Raw genomic sequence first — 24,126 nt, 5'->3', positions numbered from 1 at the left:
GGTTTGTGTATTACACCTAGCTGCATTCTCCTGTCCCCAAGCGCCTGAAAGGTTCAGGACCCAAGTGATCGCCGGTATGTTTTTCGCAGTCCGCCCGACCAAGGGCCACACCCCAGCGTATCGCCAATCATCTCGCAACGCATGCGTGCTGTCAATGGCTTACTTTAGACGGAAACAAAAATTTTGGCCAGCTGCTACCAGACATAAGGGGAAGTTCAGATAGATTGTGTAACTCTCCATTACTTTATCAGCTTTTGTTACAAACTCTCGGCAAAAAATATGTGGAGCACTAAACGTCGCCTACCATATTGAAATGGTTTTGCGTTAAATGTGCCTTAAATTAAACGCGTGACCAGGCTAAGAAGTCGGGTGACCCCACCAGATTTTATCTGATGTCCAGCAGAATTCAGCGGGATTCGGTAGCCCAGTAAAGGCTGGCCTGCGGCTTACCGGCCGCCGTCTAGTCGATCAACGTGCAATGATTGTGCGCCGCTAATATTTGACTAGCATTCATATGCTCCTAGGTGGACACTATATAATATGAGAAATATATCTTATGAAAATTATGTAAACGTGAAGTACAAATGACATCCCTCAGGTTTTTCCTCATCACTCACATGCTTTTTAGAGGCTAAGAAATGTCTGTATCTCAAAAGACCTCCGCATTCCAGTGCGTGTCGTTAGTTTTTCTTGTATCGGAGCCTCAGGGTTGAAGTTGTGTTTGTCTTAGTTGTAGTACTCAGCTTATCAAGCAGGTCGTAATTTTAATACGTATTTAGCTTATCAGCGGGGATCTTTGCATATTTGAGTAGCATACAAAGTGACAAGTAAAGCTGTTTAGCATGACATAGCTATGACAAAATTTAGCGTTCCCAAAACCTGCCTAAATCTATGGAATTGAAAAGTTCGAGCGTGGCCATTTTGCGCCACATTTTTGGGCTTTTGCAATGTACTTACAAGCCTATTTCGTGATCAAGAGTACATTTCATGCTGCACCATAGTCTGAGCAGCCTCAAACAGACTATTGTGAAGCTTGATTTAAATAGTGCGCAACCCATGGGTGCTACCTAGAAAAGCCAACATGGGTTAGAATATATGTTCCCTTTACGTGGCTGGGTGTTTCGTAAAGGGAACGTTTCGCATTTGAAGATAATGAAGCAAGCATGAGATACGATGACACAACCTCACTTCTAATTATTGGTATATTTTGAAGTGGGAAAGACTGCCCTAGACGTCACAATTCTCTGTTTAGTAAATATATTCTTCAGTGCACCATGGTTTTATGACGTCATCGCACCCTGAACAACATGGATTAAGAGCCAATTATTGACGGCTGTCATATCTGGAAATCGTGCTCACGACCGCCAGACATGAACACCTTGACAATGTATTTGTGTCCTTTTTCTTGGCCTTGATTGCCGTTTGACTTATGGAATGACAGGATTTAAATGACGTTATTATTACGTCATGAATGTTAAGACGAATTTGAAATGCTCAGCCCCAAATACTCTCCCCATTTTCGCGGCCGTTTGGCTCAGGAAATAGAGGAATTTAGGTTTTAAGAACGGCGGGGATGTAAACAGCACCGAAGCCAATAGCCGTCTTCAACATGGCTATTTCGGTTCCAAACCCCATAGAGACGTGGAGACCCTTCAGAGACCCTTCAAAGAAAGTCTTCAACATTTGTATGAGATTTTGAATTGAAGTAGTCGTATTGAAGACCTTTTGATGCAGCTCACAGCCATGTCCTTTAGGACCTAAAATCCTCTGGTTCCTGAGCTTAAAAGCCGCAAAACTGTGGGGTAGTAACTGTGGGAGAGTATTTCAAGGTCGCCTTATAATGCGTGAAGTCATACTGTCGTCATCTAAATCCCGTCATTCCATTGCTCATGCGCCGATCAAGACCAAGGCAAAAGTAATTCATCCAGTAGTAATTCATCAGTTCAATCCAGTGGTTCACTTATGGCGCTCGTGAGCACGATTTCCAGACATACGGACGTCAATTGGCTCTCATTTAATGTTGTGCAAGACACGATGACGCTTCCGAAAAATGACGTATTGAAGACCATGTTCACTAAATATAGGTAATGTGTTGTTTAGAGCAGTCTTTTCCACTTAAAAGTATACTAACAGTTTAAGCAGGGCTTGCTCATCATATTTAATTCTTGCGTCAGTATCTTCAGATGTGAAACATTCTCTTCAACATGCAGGGACGTGAATGGTTTCCCTGAAAGTAAAACCAAAGTTGGGTTTGATTCTCGTTGTGCGCCTTCCTCACAGGCAAAGGTGTCAAGGATACCTTTAAGTTGTCTTGACATCTGTGGAATCCAAAAAATAACCGTTTGATTTGATTAAATACCGTGCTGGAATTTGTAGAGGGGTATCATAGCGGCCCGCAGACCAGAACAGTAATCCATGGAAAACAAAACACAGTCGCAAATCACGGAAACAGGAGCGTTTTATCTTGATTGGTGCACTGAATCGAGATGGCATCAAAACGGTGCACATATGGATCTAAATTTTGATCTGAATTTTGAAAAAAAAATGAATTTTGAAAAAAAAAGAATTTTGAAAAAATGAATTTGGAAAAAAATCAACCTTGAAAGAATGAATTTTGAAAAAAATCCTTCCAAATTGCTATCCCACATATGTCACATCCTATCCTTCGTTAGACCGAAAGTATACGTCTCCTCCACTTGAAGGTGATTTGTTCAGGGCACGTTCCAAGGACAAGGTCACCTGGGATGACGACGCGGAGACCGGAAAAGCTTCAGCTGGATGATGAATGTTACGCGTTGCACAGTGCTCGCCAGCCTCAATGAGTGCCATTCAACTTTGTTGTAGTTGTATTCGGCCATTGCACGAAACTGCTCAATCCTGTTATTTGGGATATTTGATGATGCCCTCTCAGCATCTTTATATCCGTGATCTCATGATAAGTGCTCCAGATGTCCAAGACATGTATTCTACGAAAAGTTGGACCCCCAAACTTTGCACGTTAGGCTTGGTTTCTTCCTTTAGTTAGCTGGGCTGATGGTTTAAATAAGTTCGTTACCTTGTTTTGGGCAGCAATGGAACGCTGCTGGCTTATTGCGTGCCCGCTCAATAATACTGAATAAGTCATGCATTGCCCGTCTGAAAGTGCCCTCGCTTTTAGCACAGCTTTCAGATTCGTGTAATTTTAACTCTCGTCTGATAGGGGCGGACGCCGACGCGATCTTTAAACACGCGCCCGCGTGGCCGGCTAGATACCCTTCGCTCCGGTGGTGGGGGTCAATTTGACACCCCCCCCCCGAGATCTCGGAAACTAAGAAAGATAGAGACACCAAATTTACAGGGTGTATTGACCTGTACGTGAAATCACTTAGGTCAAAGTTTCATGTTCCTAGGTCATGACCTTTGGGTCAAAAAAGGTCAAATAAGGTCAAATTCTAGGTCGGTCTCCAAAGTGCCCCCAAATCCTAGATAACCGTTTTTAAGCAAAAGGTCACATTCGCATTCAAGGTCAGTGACCTTGTTTGACCTTTTGAAGGTCAAGGTGACCAAAATCACACAAGATTGCTTTGAGTTTTGCATTTGACTAAGCGACGAAGATTATGCTAGGCGGTATGTTGCTAAAACAAAATGTTAACCTGGGTAATTTTAGATCAATGACCCATTCTGACCCCTAAGAAGTTCATTGAAGATGTATAATGCGGTTTCTTCTATCAATAAACTCGAAATGAGCATCATAAATTATCCCATACAGCAAACCCTAGGGTAACAAAACAGGTTGGTTTTGACCTTGGTGTGACCTTCATACTTGACCTTATGTCAATTTAATTTACTCATTCAACTGTTGTGTTGCCTAAGAAAGCATCTCAGAGATGTACGGCTTCGTTTAACACTCCGTTGTTGGGTTAGATTGAACGATGCCCTAGAAATGGACTTTGCTGAGACCACGGCCTGACTTTGACCCGTCATAGGTCAGCGACCTTACAAGGTACATCTAAATGTTTGATGTCAAACGATCCGCTACGTAATTGTCTACAGCTATGCAAAATTTGGCGTGGCTTTGCCGCGCCGTTCGGAAACCATTCTGGAAAAACCTTCGGGGGGTCAGTTTAACCCCCACCCGAGCGCGTGTTAAGGTTTTCTGAGGATTTCTGTTTAGTATGTCGCGCAACTGCGCCCAAATTTTATATAGCATCTAGGATATTTATTTTGCGTGCTCCAACGCAAAACACATTCTATATTTCTGATTTTTGAGTAACGACGGGTTTTTGGAGTACTGTACGGTGATCCACGGTCGGCATGGAAAGCGATGGGCATCGGCGAATCTGCCGATCATGCGCGGCGGGCCGACCCTGGTACATTTATGGATCCGTTCATCATGCATTTATGCTCATGACGCTCAAAGCTACATGTCAGCGTGCTCCGAGCTCAACACAAAACACAGGTGTTGAAGTTCGATGCCGCTACGTTACATAGTTTCGTAAAATTTGGCACCTAAAGCTGGCATAGCTATATTCGCAGGAAAATACCCTTTGGCCTGGCTTAGCAGGGTCAACTGTTGACGTAGAAATATAAAACATATTACCAATCGCGACGTCCCGTCGAAAATGATCCGCTGGTTTTGTCTGCGAGGTTGTATCTTTCTTTGTTTGGAATCGTTATTGGGTAGAATCTAACCTCGAATCCTCTCCTCTCTTAGTTCACATGATGAAAAACGGCGAGGCAAGGCGAAGGTAAAGAGCAGTTGGTTTAGCTGCTTTCAACCAGAGTCATGGACATAGAGACCCGAAAGCGTGAGCTAAGCTGTTCGTTTTTCAGCGCTAGCGGTCAGGTTGGAGAGACGCTTAGAGACGACCACTGGCTCCTGATGAAACAGACACCGACGCCAGCAAAGCCGGCGCTCTCCAAACAATGTCTGCAAGATTTATGATCACGCCTCAAAACGCTGGGCTGGTTTATTTAAGCACCACCTAGATGGCGCGCTGAACAACAGATGAGCCGACTTTCGAGTAGCTGCAAGTCGGCCTTGGTTCAATATTTTCCATAGCCACAGCCGATGCCGCCGGCTTGGGATCGATATGCTCCGGCTGGCCGGCGTCGGCGGCGGCATGGAGATGGTGCCGTGCAGCTCAGGTGACTCGGCGTCGAGCGGCTGTCGTTCCTGGCCGGCACCGCAGCTCCGCCAAATCCCCGGCTCCAAATATCGTCAGCAGCTTCTGGAGAGGGCCGTAGAGGCGTGATTCAGTGCCGGAAGATTGAATTCGGCCAGATCTGGCTCAGACTCTTAGGACGTGCCGCGTTAGGTCAGGCGGCGCCGCGAAAAGGTAACCCGCTTGGGACGGCCGATATTTCCAATTTGTTCGTCCCGCCAGGATGTTTCAGCTATCACGGGGGGCTAAAACACCTTTCACGAAACTTAAGACGCAGAACGTTCATACGCATCGGCCCGACTGGCACCATGGGTCATGGCTAGGCCGCAAGCGAGCCAGGGCCGAACCTCTAATGCCAGAAAATCAACGTCATCTGGATGGGCCTGGGCCCTAAATTTCAGTTAGTGCTAAGGTAGAGCCAGCCAGCCGAGGTGGAATCAAATAAAATAAATTACCGTTGGACACATTCATCTGCCATGCTTTACTAGCCAGTGATGTGAAAAAGCCAGTGCTCTGAAAGAAACATGGACATCGCCCACCTTTTTGGCCAACGTCACAAAGCTTTAGACTACTGCACTGCATGATGCACAAAGTTTCAATATTTTCCGGATCATATCAGAATGAAATTTCCAAAAAATACTCCGAAGAGTCGAACTTGTGGCAGATTGATCGGCTGGAACGGTCCTGGCCTGGGCCGGGCTCATTGTTGATAACCGGGATTTGTTATGTGGTTGTCTCATGACGCCGGGGCTCACACTGGTTCATATTGCACCAGTGCGCAGTGCACTTTGCGTAAGTTGTTGAGGAAGGGTTACAACTGCAATTGCGGATTTATGTGTGATGTTTTCCGCGCACTTCGTAAGAGAGCGTGTTGAAATCCGAGCCCACTACGGCTTCCGGCCCCTCAAAGTTGGCGTCCTGCCCCAGCGCCATCCTGCCCCAGCGCCATCCTGCCCCAGCGCCATCCCGCCCCAGCGCCGTCCTGTATCAATGTCATTATTCTCCTCTTCTTTCTTACTCTAACGTTATTCTGTAAACGTCGCTGGCGCGCCTATAGATGGACACGCTGCTTTTCACCCGAAAATGCGCATATTTGACTCACTAAGGTCTCACTGAGTCCACATCCGTCCGCACCGTCAGTGTACACGCAATGCGCTGCATGATGGTTATCTGTGCAATGCACATGATAAATGGTAATTGCACAGTGTGCATTTACCTTCACGCCCCGCGACCGCGTGCAGAAGGTTACGCATGCGAGCCCGTTACGGCCCCAGTGCTAGTGTGTCTTATTTCGTGTGTCGTGGCACCAATGCCTTGAGGCAGTTGGTGTTCAAAATGCTGACTTCAGATTATTTTAATGTCAAACGCGTCGTTGAAGCCCTAAAAATAGTTGATAAGGGTCCCGATAAGCAGCCCCGCCCCCAGCAGGTTACTGACGAGGCTGCCTCTAAGCGACGTTTGACGATTCTGGGTTTTCATTTATTGCATCTGCCAAGGGGGTTTTGACTTCCACTGGAAACTTTTTAGCTGTCGGAAGAGCTTTCCATCTACCAAACAAAACATGTTTCATTCACGCTTTTTAAGCGAGAAATGGGAATTAATTGCTGTACAGTATTGTTTATGTCCAGGCCCGCTGGAAAACTCGTTACCAGACTCCCTCGTAAATCCCCTATGATGTGAGTACATGATATTAACATCCCCGATGGTGTGAACTAGCTGAGTGGCATGATTGTTTACGTTGCAGCGTTGATGACCTTGAACTACCCGGTTATTGGCAATCACTTTTTCTGAAATCTTGTTCCGACCTTATCTGTTCTCAGCCCACTGCACTCCAGACACATCGGAAATGCTTTGACGACATGCATGCAAAGTATGGGGATGCTTTACATGCATATGCACAACATGGACGGTGATACACACAATAGACTACTAATATATACAGCGTCGTAATGTATACGGCGTCGTACTAATATATGCAACGTATGGGCTTACTTGTAACGCACTTATAATGTCCTAATAGGTATTCTTGGTGTCAGGCAACTGGTATAAAATGTCGAGAGGCGGCTGAAAGGAAGGATATTGCGCAGATCCGTACCAGTGACATCTCATGATGATGGCTATTCTGAGCACTGTGTTTAGTGACTTTGAATACGTCTTTTGGGGGGTAGTTTCATCACCAGTCATTTTTAAGCATGGCTTATTGCCAAGACCCTATCGCCAGTCAAGTGCTGCGGAGCTATTCCAGTCCAACGGGCCCTGACCCTGGCTTTCTAAACAATCTACCGGTACGGGAGGATCGCAGCGCGTCGTACAACGGCCAAGGATTGCAGCGCGTCGTACAACGGCCAAGGATCGCAGCGCGTCGTACAACGGCGAAGCACCGCAGCGCGTCGTACAACGGCCAAGGATTGCAGCATGAACATACAACGGCATGGCACAGCAACGTTTCTGAACGTCCCCGCCCCAGTATGGTCGGTTGTCAGAAAGAAAAATGGGCAGTGCGGTTAAGTATGGGAAATTTGTACCTTGTTTTGTTCTAGACATCGAGCAAACTTTACATGAAAATTATAGCACAATCATGGACACAGATCAGGTGAAGAGCCCATCCAGGAAGAAAGTTCGACCGGTAGTAGCTTTATGGGGTGAACCACAGAACATGCAATGCTGGTATTTTAGGTGTTTCCGAATATTCGTTACCTGTGTTCATGGTTCTAGCTTTCCGTTCGGAGAATCGGACTCAATTTTACCTCATTTTCATAGGATGACATTCTCAGATGTCATCACCAGCATATAAAAATATCATGGTGTCTAACTTATGGAAATATTTATTTCACCAGAATAACCATTGGCCGAGATCATGATTCATCAAGTTAGTCGCATTTAACAGTGCATTTCTGCTTTCTGAACCACATATACACGCTGAATTTTAATTCGTTACTCGGAAATAGCCTCAGATCTTAACCCAGGATATAAAAGGTCATTGCAGGTTATTCGAGGTCCGAAGAGTAACGTGGCAACGACAGTGCGCTTGACAGCCCTTTGTGGTCTTGAGTGAGTTACTGCATCAGGTGAAAACGAAATACCAAATTGAAACGAATACCAAACATGAATTTTTTCAAGATGCAGTCATATATCATCAGCATGTACTTATGTATTGCTCAATCTGCTGTTATATCAGCGATGCTTGGCATCCCGTCACGTTGTTCAGCGAAGGGTTGCATGCGCAGTTGGCCCTGAGATCAGAGTACGCCTACATTAAAGTATTTCGGATAACGAAGCTATGTTTTTAAGAGGCACACCTCCAATGCCCACTCTCATGGTTTTACTTTGGCACCAAGTGTCGTGACAAAAAATGCATGTCAAATTTGAGATCGATGTTTGGCTTTACCCATGAAAACCTTTACTCAAAAGAAAAGCAGCCTATGTGCCTAATGCGGTGTAAGGTCAACGATTATGACTTAAATTCAGGAGTCTGCTATTTCACTCAGCACAATGTCTTATTTATCAATTAGAGAATTTGCGTCTACGGTTATCTTGACCGCAAGAAGTCACGTATTAAGAGCACGTATCATGTAAACGGCTTATCACCCCCAGCCAAGCAAAGGCGGTGCAAGAATCCAGAGCAGAGCAGATTATGTGGGGGACCTTATTCAGCCTCACATGACTCCTCTTGGGATTAATAGGCCTCTTTTTACTTCGAAAGGACGTCTCATTCAAGATATTTGAACTACAACTCTTTGAAAATGAGGCATTGATTGACTCTAGCCGATCTTTAGATCATTTTGGAATGGTTCTTGAGTATCTAGTTTCACATAAGCACCCTTGCTAAAGCATATCAGGTGTAAAAAGCGCGTCCATAAGTGAAGAGCACTGAAAGGTATTTCACCCGTGCATGTGCGTCAAGTGGGAACGTTGGCCTGTCCTGACCTGACCTGGCCTGGCCTGACCTGACCTGATTGGACTTGGCTTGACCTGTGTTGAAGGTGCAAATATGTACCTGTGCAACACACTCGCCACAATTTATTTGTTTTTTATTCGTCATTGATATTCGATTTCGTCCGCCTTAGTTTTCAGATTTCTATGCACGTGCCCTGACCTTAGGTGACATCTGGCGACCTCAAAATGAACATGAGCTCAAGTATGTGGTGTGAGTTCAACTGGTCTCAGAGACACCTATCCACCGACATTTTACTTTTGGTGCAATACAAGCGTTTGTACGCTTGCTTCGCTGCGCTAAATGAACAATTTAGAAGTTTTAATCGTGTATGTTTTGCAGGTTGTGTATGTTTTTTTAGTATGTATCTGTTGCATTTGGAACCACGGCTCTAGGTGCCCTGGTTGCCGAAATATCGCGCAAAGTGTGAAAAAGACTCGGCCACGGCCGCGCGGTGATGGCAACCTCTGGCGGCTACCGGCCGGAAAGAGCGCATTTCACCTGTGCTCTCTTCAACACAACCGAACCTATTCTATGGGATCGGCGATTTATCGCGGGCTATGACCGGTGATTTTTACCCCTTCTATCAACTGTCAGCCTTTTGAATGATGGCAGCACGCACTGCTATTGTATTAAATAGCATTGTGTTGTATGGAACAGGGAACAACGGTCGGTAGCGGCCAAATCAATATGCCTGGCTCGCGCACACTACGCGCTCGTGACGCTACAATCTAAAGCACGTGATTGTCCGTTCGATTCCCCACCAAAGCATGCTACTCCCGGGTGCGTCCGTGGCCTGGATGCAGAGATGTGGCACAAAATGTACAGAACTGTGGAAGAGAGCAAAATCATCCAGCATCCTAAGTGAAAGCCATCCATCATCATGGTTTCAGGTGCCCTGTGGCCGAGATGTGGCGCAAAATGTGAAAAACGGCCGGTAACGGCCAAATCTATCGTGCTGGCTCGTGCATGCGTTACACGCAGCACGTGCGACATGACAATTCATGCGGCGTCATTGTCTGTTTGACTACCTATCAGTGCAAGCCACTCCCCAGTGGCTCCGTGCCCTGGATGCCGAGATTTGGCGCAAAGCGTGTAAACCCGTGGACAAGAGCAAAATCCATCTTCCTGGCTCGTGTGTGCCCGACACGTGTAACGTGCCACCCCGCACTTGTGGCACTAAGGGATTTCCCGTTCAATGGCCTGTCGCAGCATGCTAGTCTTGTGTTACTTCGTGCCTTAAGAGCGGAAATCACGCGTAAAGCGTAAAATGGACGAAATCGGCAAAATGCATCTTAACAACAAATGTGCACGTGTCACATAACTCATTCAGCATCACATGGCATACGTTTCAGTGATTGCCCGTTAGATCGCCTATCGGAGCATACCAGTCTCGACATACTTTATTCCCTAGTTTCTTAGATAACACAAAAAGGTGTAAGTCCCTTCTGTAAGTAAAAAGAGCAAAAACCTATAAATCCATTGTTCAACACATGGGCGCCATCACATTTGACTCATGTCATCACACATTATCATCTCGCTCCTTTCATTCATCATCGAAGCGCGCCAATCCCGAGTGCTTCGTGCCATGGGTGCCGAGATGTGGCACAAAACGTGCAAACCCGTGAAAGAGGGCAAAATCCACTGTTGAGCCCGCGCCACGTGATGCGTGCGACCGTGCTTTTTCGCAGGTACACCTTTTCATGCCCTTCCCGTGTCGCTGCGACCCACCGTTGTCGAGATACCGGTGCGAGATGGTACAATCGGTCGGAGGCAATGAATTACGGCAGTCGGCCTCTCTCTCCAGCCTCATTTGCGAGCGACATATGCTAAAATGTGATCAATAAAAGGGTGGTATAGAGCGAGAATGAATCGGCCAACACGCCGATGTGGTTTCAACGATAGAGCGTGAAAGGATTTGACGGTAGCGGCTTGTATATTCGGCGTCTATTTTTAAAACATGGCACCTGGCAACTTGTCCTGCAATTTGCAGCGCAACGGTGCGTTGTAAAAACTCGCGATGCGACTGAAGGTGTACCTGGGTCAATTTTGAATGTTGGGAAACAAAACCCACGCCTGTACGCGCACGGCGAACACGACGACCGGCACATGTCGAGCGCCGCCGACGACCACACGTGGGCCGAGACTGCGCCCGCGGATAACCCGCCCCAGGCCCACAGCCGGACAGACTGAAGACATTTTAAAGTGCATGAACATGAACATGAACATCTTACATGAACGCATGAACATGAACATAAACTTTAACATGAACGCCGGGAGCGTGAACAAAGTCGACAGACCGCCGCGCGAAAGGTCATTTTAACCCCCAACGCCCGGCGTGTGCGCAGGGGGTCGGGACAGCAACTTGCCGCCGTCGCGGCGAAAATGCCGTCATGCATCCCCTTAGGCTAAGTTCATTTGCGGGCGATATTTTTTAAAATCCGGTCATCAAAAGGATGCATCAGAGGCAGGATAAATCGACCAAAACGATGATGTGGTTTTTAACGCTAGATCACGCATAGTTTTGACGGTACGGGCTTGCATTCGGCGCGGGTTTTTAGACTTGGCATCCTGAAATTTATTTTACAAGTTGCGGCGTAGCGGTGCGTTGTAGAAGCTTGCAATGCACACTGAAAATATTGGCGCTTTTATTGTGATTGTTAGGAAACGAAATTCAGGCCTCCACATTCTTCCCGTACCGAGTAAAACTGTCAACGTAAAAACGCGTCAAGAACGGCAGATTTCATCTCGTCAACACGTGTGCACGTGCCACATATGACGTGGCGCCAAAAACGCAACCGATTGCGATGGCCCATTCCTTGCTCTATCACACCGTGCAAGTTACATGTCGCTGCGACCGTTAGTTAGCGAGATACGGCCCCGGGAAGCGAGGCGTGTCGGGCCGTCGGCCGTAATCGTGAAACTGGCGTCGCCAAAAATCACCCTATGGGATTTTTGCGTTGTTTTCTTCTCTCGACACGCGCTCATTTTTGCGAAACTCAGAATTTTGACGCGACGCTGCCAAGCGCAGCCGGCGGATCTCGGTCGTGTGCAAATCTGATGCAAACATTCCCTACCATTAAGCCTGTAGGTGAACCAACGGACACAACCAACCGTTCCTTTACTATAGCGGAAGAGTGAATATATATATATATATATATATATATATATATATATATATATATATATGGATGCATACATATACATATACATGAGAGCCAAAACCTTATAGGCGCCAACTGCTCCCCCCGGTCCAGTGGGAGTGGCGCCTGAAACCGGTCAAGCATGCATGCGAACTAAGCAGCACGATATAGTCACACGACTGAATAGCTGAAACCGCACGTTTGCAAGGAATGAAAACTGCTGACACGTGGCTGGTAAGAGAAGACTTCATACCCAACGAATGACGACATGTCAACGATTGGGCTATGGTCCGAAGCGACGTGACCGACGGAACGCCTGTCGGGAGGGGGGAGGGGGAGGGGCAGCTGGTCCCAGTGGTCCGACGTAACCGACGGAACGCTTGTCGGGGGGGAGGGGGGCAGCTGGTCCCAGTTGTCCGACTTGACCTATGAGGCGTCTGTCCGCAGGGGCTAGCTGGTCCCAATGGTCCGACTCAAACTGCACCAATAAAGGTAATTGGTTTTGTTGGCCCGGCTCGAAAGGTTTTGAGCGTTGGCATAAGCCTGCATGCATACGCCCCTTGGCTTGTATGCCAAAGGCACTATGCTACCTTATGAGTAAATATTCAGGATGTATTGTTGCAGAGATGATAGATTTACGATCGGCTTATAGGCATAATGATGCTAATGCCCCCGCAATACTTAGCTACGTACGTGCTGTTAAGCACTGTAACGCTAAAATCTTGGACTAATCCAACAGCACATCAAATGCACAAGTATGCACTTAAACTATAAAAGGGATTTTTATGGCCACTTTGCTGAGAGTGGCACTGTGACGACTTCACACGTCCGCTAATTGTGCTGCCCTCTTGCTGAGCACGATAGTGGCGAGGGCGCCGCCTTCGGAGACCCTCCGGGGCGGCCTCTCCAGGAGCCGCCACTTACCCTGATTAGGTGGACTTCGATCGTTTGGTCCACTTCAACGCAGCTCACTGCTGGACCAGCCGGGGACGCGCGGCGAAGTCGAGACCGCACCCGATGGCCGCTCCAGTGCCTGGGAGCGTTCATGTGAGAACGGTGAGGTCACATAGAGATGATATCCCGAGGCGCCGCTGGAGCCGCCGCCGAGTGCGCGTGGCCGGAGAAGCTCCGTTGAGCCTTAGCCGAGCGATGCAGATCTGCGCGTGATGAGCACTGGGAGCATCCAGCAAAAACAATGTGCATCACACGCCATCTTGCGGCCGCTGCTGATGATCCTCGGCGCCCGGCGCCAGCCGACCTTGCTGCCAGGTCACGTCGCCCGCGGTGCAGAGCTGCGGCATTACGCCGCGACGGGCCCTATATACGCCCGACGAAACACCGCCTCGCCCGACGAGGGGCTCCGTACTGATGAGGGTGCTCCGCGATTGGCACGGCGTAATGATGTTGCAAGTTGTACCATAAAGTCAAGATTTCATTCGACTTTTTATTTTTGCTTTTATTTCAGAGTTTCCCCTTTACGATGTGATAATCATGTGGAGTTTTGACGTTGACAGTGGCCCGATGGCGTTCGGATGTCACCTGGAGCGTAGCTCCATTACGTCAGCGCTTTAGACATGATGCTGTAACCATAGCGTGAGAAAGTGTTGGAAGCTCGAACTCTCACAAACATTCGGTTTCATCGAGAAGTGGTTTGCTTTGTTTGGTTATGTACTTCTCATTAGGTTTTTAGCTCTGTGTCATGGTGGTGCCAGGAAAGAAGCGACCAACGAATCAAAATGTCTCTGTTCCTCCTCTTCGTCCCTAATTCTGGGTAAACAAGCCTCCGTGCTCCTGGTTGTGACAGCGTTACGACTGGAGACAGAGTGCGGAATTGCTGATATTTGGGTGGTTTGTTGAGAAACAGAACTGTTTCCTGAGATCGAAATCATCCGACATGAAGATGATCCGAAGTTTTTTTCGGTAGGCCCAATACTTAAATGATGTAGACGACTAGAAAAAATGATAATAGGCTCTCGAGATGGACGAGGCTGGGAGCAGTTCAGGTTCCTAAAGCAATGTAAGCATCCAGAACGATCCCACAACTTGCAAAATGGTGGGGCCAGACAGACGGATTTCCCAGGTTCGAGGATGTAGGTTCTAATGCAGAGGGCAGTCCGTAACATATTCGAGTGTTTCAAGGAGCCTCCGAGAACGGTCAGGCCCTCAAACCCTGTGCTAAGAAGTCCTGTGAACCACGTGGGGCTGCTCTGGCGACGGCTTAATACTCATCAGTGTGGGCGTCATATGATCATTGTAGTCGGTGCGCTCCAAAGCCCAAATCATCATCATCATCAAAACTCATCAACGTCCGCCTGGTTTTTCGGCCACATCGAAACCCTAGATGGTCAGAGTTGGCGGCGGTCCGAGTACCCGGAGCCGCCGCAGTCCCTGGGCTGCCGGAGCTGCCGAGTCGGTCAAACCGCCGGGGCAGTCGGAGCTGGTGCCGTTTCCGCCGTGGCCGCGACTCGCGGGTCCGCCGGAATCCCCGGCGCCGGCCGGCTTCTGCTGGTCGCCCGGCACCAGGTAACGCGCGGCTCGGACCGGGGGCCGGAGATTACGGCCGCGTGCACGAGCCGCGAGAAGCTCCCGACAGAAGGCGCGTCAGACGTCAAGTTAAGACAACAGGCCAAGGTCATCAGAAGCCGCCGGTGGCAACCGTCAGTGTCCCGACAGGTGGTCGTTGTTAGGCTGGAGGTTGACCGGGATTGATGCTGGCTCGCTCATACGACGGTGTGGTAGAAGAATCTGCGATACCACCGGCTGTGCAGAAACGTGGCGTTTAATCACCTATTATTCAGACTAATCGTAGCATAGTCTCCAGCAGCGTTGTAAACGTGCAGGTGTGCTTGGAAATGAAAAATTGTTGGAAGCGCAAAACGAATTTATAAGGTGGAAGCCGTGATATAACTAAATTTCATTTACTACTGTTTTGTGATAACAATTTATGATACGAGAAATAGCACTATTGCAACTTGGTTTGAACATGAAATTACCATACATTAACATCAAGGTATATTTTTCAGTCACAGAAACGGTCAGCCGCCCACAGGCTAATTGTTGCCGTCGTGTTTTGTGTAATACTCTCAGGCATCCTGGTTGTCGCTAATGCCGCCGGGCTCGCGCACGTACACATTGTCTGCATCGATTGCCGAATCATAGCGTCATTAGGTGCCGGACCAATGGCCGTAGCGTTTGCTCGGCGTAACGTCAGCAGTCGGTGCTCAGTGCCGCCGGCCAGGCTGGCGGCGGCGTACGAGCGAGGCCTTCCCGCCTCCGGCACCAGCTGACACCTGGCAGAAGGGGGGATCGATGCTCGCTGTATGGATGGATGCACGGATGTGGAGATACCAGTTGGATGGATATGCGGACGCGGGGGTGGGCCGGGCGGCAGCGATACTCTGGGAAAATCACTCGTGTGGATGCCATGTGCCCGGTGGCGGGGGTTCGAATCCGATACTCTGGGAAAATCACTCGTGTGGATGTCATGTGCCCGGTGGCGGGGGTTCGAATCCGATACTCTGGGAAAATCACTCGTGTGGATGCCATGTGCCCGGTGGCGGGGGTTCGAATCCGGCTACAGGCGACCTGTTGGCTGTCGGGCCGCCGCCGTGGCGAGAGATCGCGAGGACGAGCGGCAACAGAGATTAAATACCCAATGAGACTGTAACTATAAGTCGTAGTCCAAATATCTAAGTTTATCCAAACTATCACCAGTAGGTGGTGTCAACCATTCGGAGGTTCTGCAGCCACTAGAGTAAATGCAGTTGGACGAATGGCTGGAACGTCACACATTTATGCATGGGTGCACGAGCAGGGATGAATGGATGGGATGGCGGGTCGACGGGCAGAGAGATAGGGAGTCGATGCATAAATGTACGAATCAATGTCGGAAAGCATGACGGGATTCAGAGCTCGGCACTTCATGGGCCATTGAAGAAGCCCACACGGGTTATTGAAAAAGCCCACTGAAAACTTTGAATTTAACCCAACAAAATCAATTGTTTCAGGCATTACTGTTAAACATCGACATTATTTTTGAAGTCTATGTCACTCGCATCTGTTGACCTTTTCTTTGAAATTGATGACGTTACATATGTGTGTGTGTGTGTGTGTGTGTGTGTGTGTGTGTGCGTGCGTGCGTGCGTGCGTGCGTGCGTGCGTGCGTGCGTGCGTGCGTTGTGTGTGTGTGTGTGTGTGTGTGTGCGTGTGTGTGTGTGTGTGTGTGTGTGTGTGTGTGTGTGTGTGTGTGTGTGTGTGTGTGTGTGTGTGTGTGTGTGTGTGTGTGTGTGTGTGTGTGTGTGTGTGTGTGTGTGTGTTGTGTGTGTGTGTGTGTGTGTGTGTGTGTGTGTGTGTGTGTGTGTGTGTGTGTGTGTGTGTGTGTATTTGAGGTGTGTTTTATATGTATGCCTTTGATGTATTCCTGTGTAATCGTTGCTACGAGTGCCCCTTTTAACATGCCTCTCCTCTTAATCTCATCGACTTGACACTCGTGAAGCTACTTTATGCTGTAGAGTGTTTTGAACGTCAATGCATACATACATGTCTCGAACACGGTATATCTGGTCACTGTATACGCGCTTTAGGTCTAAGACGCCTCTCTTCGCTTAGCGTTGGGATTGAATATTTGAGATTGGTGTTTGTCTGACCGTGAGTGTCTGTTAACCCCTTGTCATATCACGTTGTTGCAGATCCAACGCTGGGTTGACAATGACGTGCCCGAGTGATGCAGATAAGGTAAGTACGATGTCTTCTGACAACTTTTCATTCAACGTCCAGGACGTGCCATACCTTATAGCCTGATGATCTTTCCGCACTGCTGATTGCAGTTGGGATAGCAGGCGGGGGTGGATCAACGATTTCGCCACGGCGTGATGCGCAAGTATAATAAGTATCACAGCTTCAATAGCCAACGGAAATGACGTGAGCGACGTCGGCGGCACGTACAAATATGTTCGACAGTTACGCGTAAAAAGTCACCGCCACATACCCGACAGCTGCTCTAGAGCTAATACGCCAAGGATATATCATTCTGTGATATTTGCCTCGTATACAAAAAGTGATTTATCAGGCCGGTACACACGAGCAAGCGAAACGTCCTGGCGCTCGCAAGCACAGGTGGGGCTCTCGGCAGCAGAGTGAGATCCTTCTCACCTCATCGAAAAAGCTCTGGACCAATGTGGAGGGCCCCGGTGGAGGACGGTCAAGAGTGTGGAGGGCCTCGGTGCAGGACGATCAAGAGTGTGGAGGGCCCCGGTGGAGGACGGTCAAGAGTGTGGAGGGCCCTGTAGGAGGACGGTCAAGAGTGTGGAGGGCCCCGGTGGGGGACGATCAATTTTGTGGAGGGCCCCGATGGAGGACGATCAAGAGTGTGGAGGGCCTCGGTGGAGGACGATCAAGAGTGTGGAGGGCCCCGGTGGAGGACGGTCAAGAGTGTGGAGGGCCCCGGTGGACGACGGTCGAGAGTGTGGAGGGCCCCGGTGGGGGACGATCAATATTGTGGAGGGCCCCGGTGGAGGACGATCAAAAGTGTGGAGGACCCCGGTGGAGGACGGTCAAGAGTGTGGAGGGCCCCGGTGGAAGACGATCAAGAGTGTGGAGGGCCCCGGTGGAGGACGACCAAGGGTGTGGAGGGCCCCGGTGGAGGACGATCAAGAGTGGACTGGCCGATTAAGATTTAGGTCCGGGGTGGTGGTACCATAAGGGTTAGCTCTCCCGACTCTGGACCTGTCAGTCTGAGTTTCGGGCCTTACGGCATCCACCTCGCAATGTCCCTGGCAGTCGGTGAGACGTAAATCCCCAGACATTATTTTTAAGATTTAGGTGCACGTGAGCACCATAAGCCCATCTATACTATGGAAAAACCTAAGGCCAACTGGTTCGGCGCCTGAGTGATCGACAATGCCATGACCGGCCAACAAGGAGGCTCCCGTCAACAGTGCAGGCTTCTCAGAGCTGACTAGAATAACTTAAGACTAACGCAGTGGGGCCCCTGAACAATCGGGAGTACCCGGAAGGCTAATAAAGAGGGTCCCGCCAGAGCACAGGACCCTCTGAGTAAAGGGGAATAACTCAAGGCCAGTGTACATGAAGTAATACTTATGTGCGATCGGAAGTGTCCGGGCAGGCTAACAGAGGGCCTTGACTAGAGTGAAGGGTCTTCTACAACAGAGCTCAAACGGAAACAGCACTAGATCAATGTAGAGGCCCCTGACCATCGAGTGCCTCGAAGCGTTACCTTATATGGGACCCAGAACAGCACAGGGCCGTGCGAGAAAGTGGAAAGAACCCGAAACCAATATGAAGGGTCGGTGAACAACCCGTTATACCCAAGCATATGGGCCCGGTAATAGTGTGTAGAGACTTCCTAACGAATGTGAAGAATCCATGGGGGAGCCCTTGATCGATTAAGAGAGCCAGGCATGTAAGCAGATAGTAGAACCCTGCTATGAAGGACCCTCCATTTAGAAAGGAAGTACCCAAAACCCAATGCGCAGAGCGTCGAACAATCGAGTGTGCTCGAGCAGGTTAGCAGATGGCGCCCGACAAAAGCTTAGCGCCCTCCATTCGAATAGGAAGGACCCAAGACCCACCGTGGAAGGCCCCCGAACGATGGAGTGTGCCCTAGCGACCTAACGGATAGGGTATTGTCAAAAGCGTAGGGCCAATGGGATAGCCAATAGGATTACCCAAGACTGAGTGCGTGATGGGTCCGTAAAAGATCGAGTGTGCCTGAGCGGTTTAAAAGATGGGACCCCCGATAGGAGCGTAAAGCCCTCCAAATAAATTAGACGCATATTGGCCCACCTTGGAGGGGCCCCCAACTATCGAGTGTGCCTGAGGTGAGTTTAACAAATGGTCCTCAGCAAGAGCGTAGGGCCCTCCATTCAAATAAGAAGTGCCCAAGACCCAACGTGGAGGACCTCCGAACGAGCGAGTGCGCCTGAGCAGGTTAACAGATGGGTGGCTCCGACAAGAGCGTAGAACCCTCGGCAAGTGACAGCGAATAAGAAGACCCCTAGCCCAATGCAGAGGACCCATGAGCATGTCGCGAGTGTGTCGGAAGGTTAACTGAAACCAATGTGAAGGGCCCCTGAGCAACCCGGAATACCCCGGCAGTTCAACAAATGGGGCCCTTGCTTTAACATATAGAGTCTTTCCGGCGATTGGGAAAAATCCGCGAAAAGCCCCCGATCGACAAAAATACCCCGGCATGTCAACAGAAAGGGCCCCGACAATGGCGGAGCGCCCTGCGAGCAAATGTGAAGAAACCAAGGGCAACGTGAAAGGCTCCTTGGCAATCGGATTGCCCATGCAAGTGGACGAATGGTACTCCCAGGATAATCCAGGACATATAGTGCTCCCAGGATAACGTAATGAGTCTTACAATATCTCAAGCGTCACTGTCTCAGCCAGTGAATGATTATTTGTGTCTGCTTATGGGTCCTTAACTTTTGCTTGCGACTTTTCTTGGTCGCCTGGAAGCCAAAGACATCCAATTGTGTTGCGCTTTGTGCTAAATTTGCGTTTGTCCGGTTGGCTGTGGGCCTCTTCGAACTCTATGGGCCCATTCGAGGCCCAAAGGACGCCATGAACCCGTGCCCCCCCCCCCCCCTTCGATCCGCCCCTGATGTCAGGGATCTTAATGTCGGAGTAATAGCCGTTTCATGGCACGTTTTGTTCCCAAATATAAGGCACATGGATGGGCATGACAAATCGGTCTCAGCCATGTCAAAATAACTATGTCTTCGAACAGCTTTCTTATTTCATGCCGGTGATCTCCACTCCACCTATGTAGTTGCGTGTCATGACTGCGTGCGTTTTTACATAAATGTATTCACATCAATACATGTAACGATAGCAAAGCATTGCAGCAGTAGCCATGCATGAAACAAACATGGATACGCATGCAGTCATGCATGCAGGTATGCATCTATGCATATAATACATGAATGCATACATGCATGCATTTTTTACGTAATGGTACAACCGTAAATATATATATATATATATATATATATATATATATATATATCCATATCGCCACCGTTCCGATGTTTGGGTCAACACTGTCATAAAAAGTTAGGAGGAAAAGGTCAGCATTCCTGGTACCCTGACCAATGCACTGCCATGGCAAGTTTCCTTTGATGGTGAGTTAAGAGAGAGCCAAAGCAGCGTCCTGACGTGCTCCACTGGCAGCTATTTCACGTCACTCATGAAGCGTCCGTTTGACTCCACAGTCTGGGGCCCTCCAGCGTCCGTTTGACTCCACAGCCTCGAGCTCTTCAGCATCCGTTTGACTCCACAGTCTCGAGCTCTCCAGCATCCGTTTGACTCCACAGTCTCGAGCTCCCCAGCATCCGTTTGACTCCACAGTCTCGAGCCCTCCAGAATCCGTTTGACTCGACAGTCTCGAGCGCTCCAGCATCCGTTTGACTTCACAGTGTCGAGCCCTCCAGCGTCAGTTTGACTCGACAGTCTCGAGCCCTCCAGCATCCGTTTGACTCCACAGTCTCGAGCCCTGCAGCGATCGACGCCAGGTGCCAGTGGCTCGACAAGGAAGGAACGGCAGCGGATCTCACCCGCACGCGGGCTGTCTGCCACAAAATGCGCCGTTAATCTCTCGAAGTGCGATCGAAGACGGAAGAGAGTGGTACGAGCGGCGCTGGCGAACTGTTGGGAGCACTTGGGGACCTGTGCGGGCGGTGGACAGTTAACAGGTCACGCTCGAGGAAGGGGTGTCGATGTTTTGTACACTCAAACTGCTGAAGGCATGTGGAAGGCTGACTGATTTTCTGAGTGCACTAACAGGGCTGAGGAAAACTTCAAGTTTTCCGACTTCGATCAATTTACCTGCACGCAGCTTTATCTCTCCTGAAATGTAAGTTCTTCCTTTCATGGTAAGAAGCACGATGGGGATACATCCAACCACCACGTGTGGGAAATATGGGCGATCCCAACCCAAGTGTTAGCTTCTTCTGTGGGACTATCGGGCATTGAAATGCAGATATCTGCTGTCTTAGACGTTACCGGTTTTCTCATCCTCTTCACACAACGCTAGGATATAGATTGACTGAATTGACGTGTCTGGACAATTGAATCATAATAAACTTCCGGATGGAGTTTCCCCTTGCCCACCGGCTTATGAAATAAACCAGCTCTGAGTGCTGCTCGTCTCGTACCAGTGTCCAGCCCACTTCGACACGCGGGGAGCATGCCATCCTCATGAAGTCAAACAACTAGCGGCATGCTCACCACACCCTCCGGTCTGCTTCACACGGCACAAGGCTGGGCGATCCCCGACTGATGCTTCCAATTATTCTAGCATAGTGGGACAAACATTGATCGGCCCTTGAGGAGTAATGGGAGTGCGAACGTGTAACGCTGTTCAAGGCGTTCGGCTGAATTGACCGCAAGTTGTAACTGGTGTCGTGGGCTGTGAAGTCGTAGGTCAACGATTTTCAATTAAGAGACAGGCAGAATCACTTCAAGAGCTAATACTTTCGTTCCTGTGTTTTGTAATGCAATACTGCAAGCAGCAAGCGACCGGCTAATTTGTGGCGCCAGATAATTGCGAGAAGCATCGACGTCTGCTTCAGGAATTAGAGGGTCATTGATCGTTGAAATGTCCACGCCTCCGACGTGTTCACTATGCTGGACGGCTCAGATGACCGTTCACCGCCGGTATTGATCGCTCTCCTAGTTGGTCTCAGTCTGCCACAACGCCGGCTGTTGTTTTGTTGTCGCGGTCAGAGGGCCGTCGCATGCCGTCTGCCAGCTTGTCGCGTGAGCATCTGATCAGCAGTCTGCAGTCAGCTGAAGCCCAGGTGGTCGTGGCTGCCTGCCTGTTGATCAGGCCCCGCAGTCTCCCACCAGATGACGACGCAACATGCGCATTGACAGAACGGAAAATACCGAACACGCGTGTCTTAGAAGAATCCAATGCCTCAAGTCTCTGGGATTAATTGTTTTAGTAAAATGTTCGTGACCGAATAATACAGTATTCAGAGGATGCCTTGCATGAGATGGTTTCAGCAGTTTCCACCATCCACCTCTCAGTTGAATATATCTAGATTTATTTAGTTAATGTGCAGTAAAACTCATATTTCAGATGGCCGCAGTTCGATTCAAAACGGAGCGAAAGCGGTTAACTTCTTGTGTAAAGGCGTCATTTTAGACCTGCTGCCCCACCAGAGCGGGCACCTTGGCGAGCTTGCTGAAAACGTCATGGAACCCCGCCAGGGTAAACTCTTTGTATTGTAATGAAGAGCAGGCTGTCGTCGGGTCAGACATGCCGCTGGAAAAATTACTTCTCCTACTCGATCAGCTCGGACAGCAGGCCCATTGAGAATTCACGGTAGACCAGCCCGTGCGGTCATCCGCTCAGAGAGCGCTACACCCCACGGCTGTGACTGGAGAAGCGGCAGATTGCCGGAAGCGCGCGTACAAGCTACGCCATCTCCTTCGATCACATCACGATTGCGCGCGACATTCGCTGCTGACGTCTGAACCGGGGATTTTAACGGCGGACATATGACGCCGAGTTTGCCTGCTTTAAGCTATGGCGTAGAGCCAAGCGGTCGGAGCGTCGTTACCAGGCCACCACCCTTTTGTTGTTACACCCGAGGGGCTGTTGTTCCTGGGCGGCGTTATCTGGCTTTGGTTTTTACTAGGGGTGCTGCGGTTTCTGCTCGCTGTCCATAACAGATCGCCCAATTTATCAGATAGACCGCCAATGCGATTATCTTTGATGGAAATGGGTACTCCGCCCGGCGTGGCCCGCGTACTGTTCACTCTCCTCTCCTTCCCCCCCCCCCCCCCCTCCGCCCTCCCTCCCTCCGTCCGTCTGGCTCTGGTTCTGGCTCTGGTTCTGGTTCTGGCTCTGGCTCTGGCTCTGCTCTGGTCCTGGCTCTGGCTCTGGCTCTGGTTTTGGCTCTGGCTCTGGTTTTGGTTCTGGTTATGGTTCTGGCTCTGGTTCTGGTTCTGGTTCTGGTTCTTGTTTTGGTTCTGGTTCTCTCTCCCTCTCTCTCTCTCATCTCTCTCTCATCTCTCTCTCTCTCTCTCTCTCTTCTCTCTCTCTATCTCTCGCTCTCATCTCTCTCTCTCTCTTTTTCTCTCTCTCTCCTCTCTTTCTCGCTCTCTCTCTCTCTCTATCTTCTCTTCTCTCTCTCTCTCTCTCTCTCTCTCTCTCTCTCTCTCTCTCCTCTCTCTCTCTCTCTTCTATATCCTCTTCTCTCTCTCTCTCTCTCTCCTCTCTCTCTCTCTCTCTCTCTATCCTCTCTCCTCTCTCTCTCTCCTCTTCTCTCTCTCTCTCTCTCTCTCTCTCTACTATCTCTCTCTCTCTTCTCTCTCTCTCTCTCTCTCTCTCTCTCTCTTCGCCTCTCTCTCTCTCTCTCTCCTCTCTCTCTCCTCTCTCTCTCTCTCTCTCTCCCTCTCTCTCTCTCTCTCTCTCTCTCTCTCTCTCCTCTCTTCTCTCTCTCTCTCTCTCTCTCTCTATCTCTCTCTCTCTCTCTCTCTCCTCTCTCGCTCTCTCTCTCTTCTCTCTCTCTCTCTCTCTCTCTCTCTCTCTCTCTCTCCGGCCAGAACAGCTCATTATATTACAGATATTTATCCCGAAGCCCCGGTAGTGCAATCAAGCATTTAAGTGCAGCGAGATCGCAAATGTGATGAATAACCCACGCCACTAATCTGGGAAATGTCCAGCCCGAAGTTCTTACAGAGATAAAGTAAGCACCCAGCAAATCGCTAGATCTCTATCTTTGCAATCACATCCGTTGGAAAGGCGCTCCGAAACAGCAGTGACTCTCGCCTAACTGGAACGAATGCTCCGGATTTTCTCGGCCAAGTGCGCGACCAAATCATACCCAGCGTCGTGAACTCGGACATAGGAGCCCCATGAGACTGTCAG

At 49.3% G+C, this 24,126-nt stretch overlaps 1 protein-coding gene across 1 annotated transcript in view; it reads left to right on the top strand.

Moving 5' to 3' along the window:
* Positions 1-24,126, top strand: part of LOC119090665 (uncharacterized) — a 62,016-nt gene that overhangs the window by 5,711 nt on the left and 32,179 nt on the right. The window contains exon 2 of the mRNA XM_037213515.1: positions 16,910-16,955. The gene's annotated coding sequence lies outside the window, so the exon portion shown is untranslated. The remainder of the gene's footprint in view (positions 1-16,909; positions 16,956-24,126) is intronic.

This window comes from Pollicipes pollicipes, unplaced genomic scaffold, assembly GCF_011947565.3.
Source record: "Pollicipes pollicipes isolate AB1234 unplaced genomic scaffold, Ppol_2.1 Scaffold_3087;HRSCAF=3621_pilon_pilon_pilon, whole genome shotgun sequence".
Lineage (NCBI taxonomy): Eukaryota > Metazoa > Arthropoda > Thecostraca > Pollicipedomorpha > Pollicipedidae > Pollicipes > Pollicipes pollicipes.
Note: the sequence above shows the minus strand (reverse complement) of the source record. Positions and strands in the feature narration are given on the sequence as shown.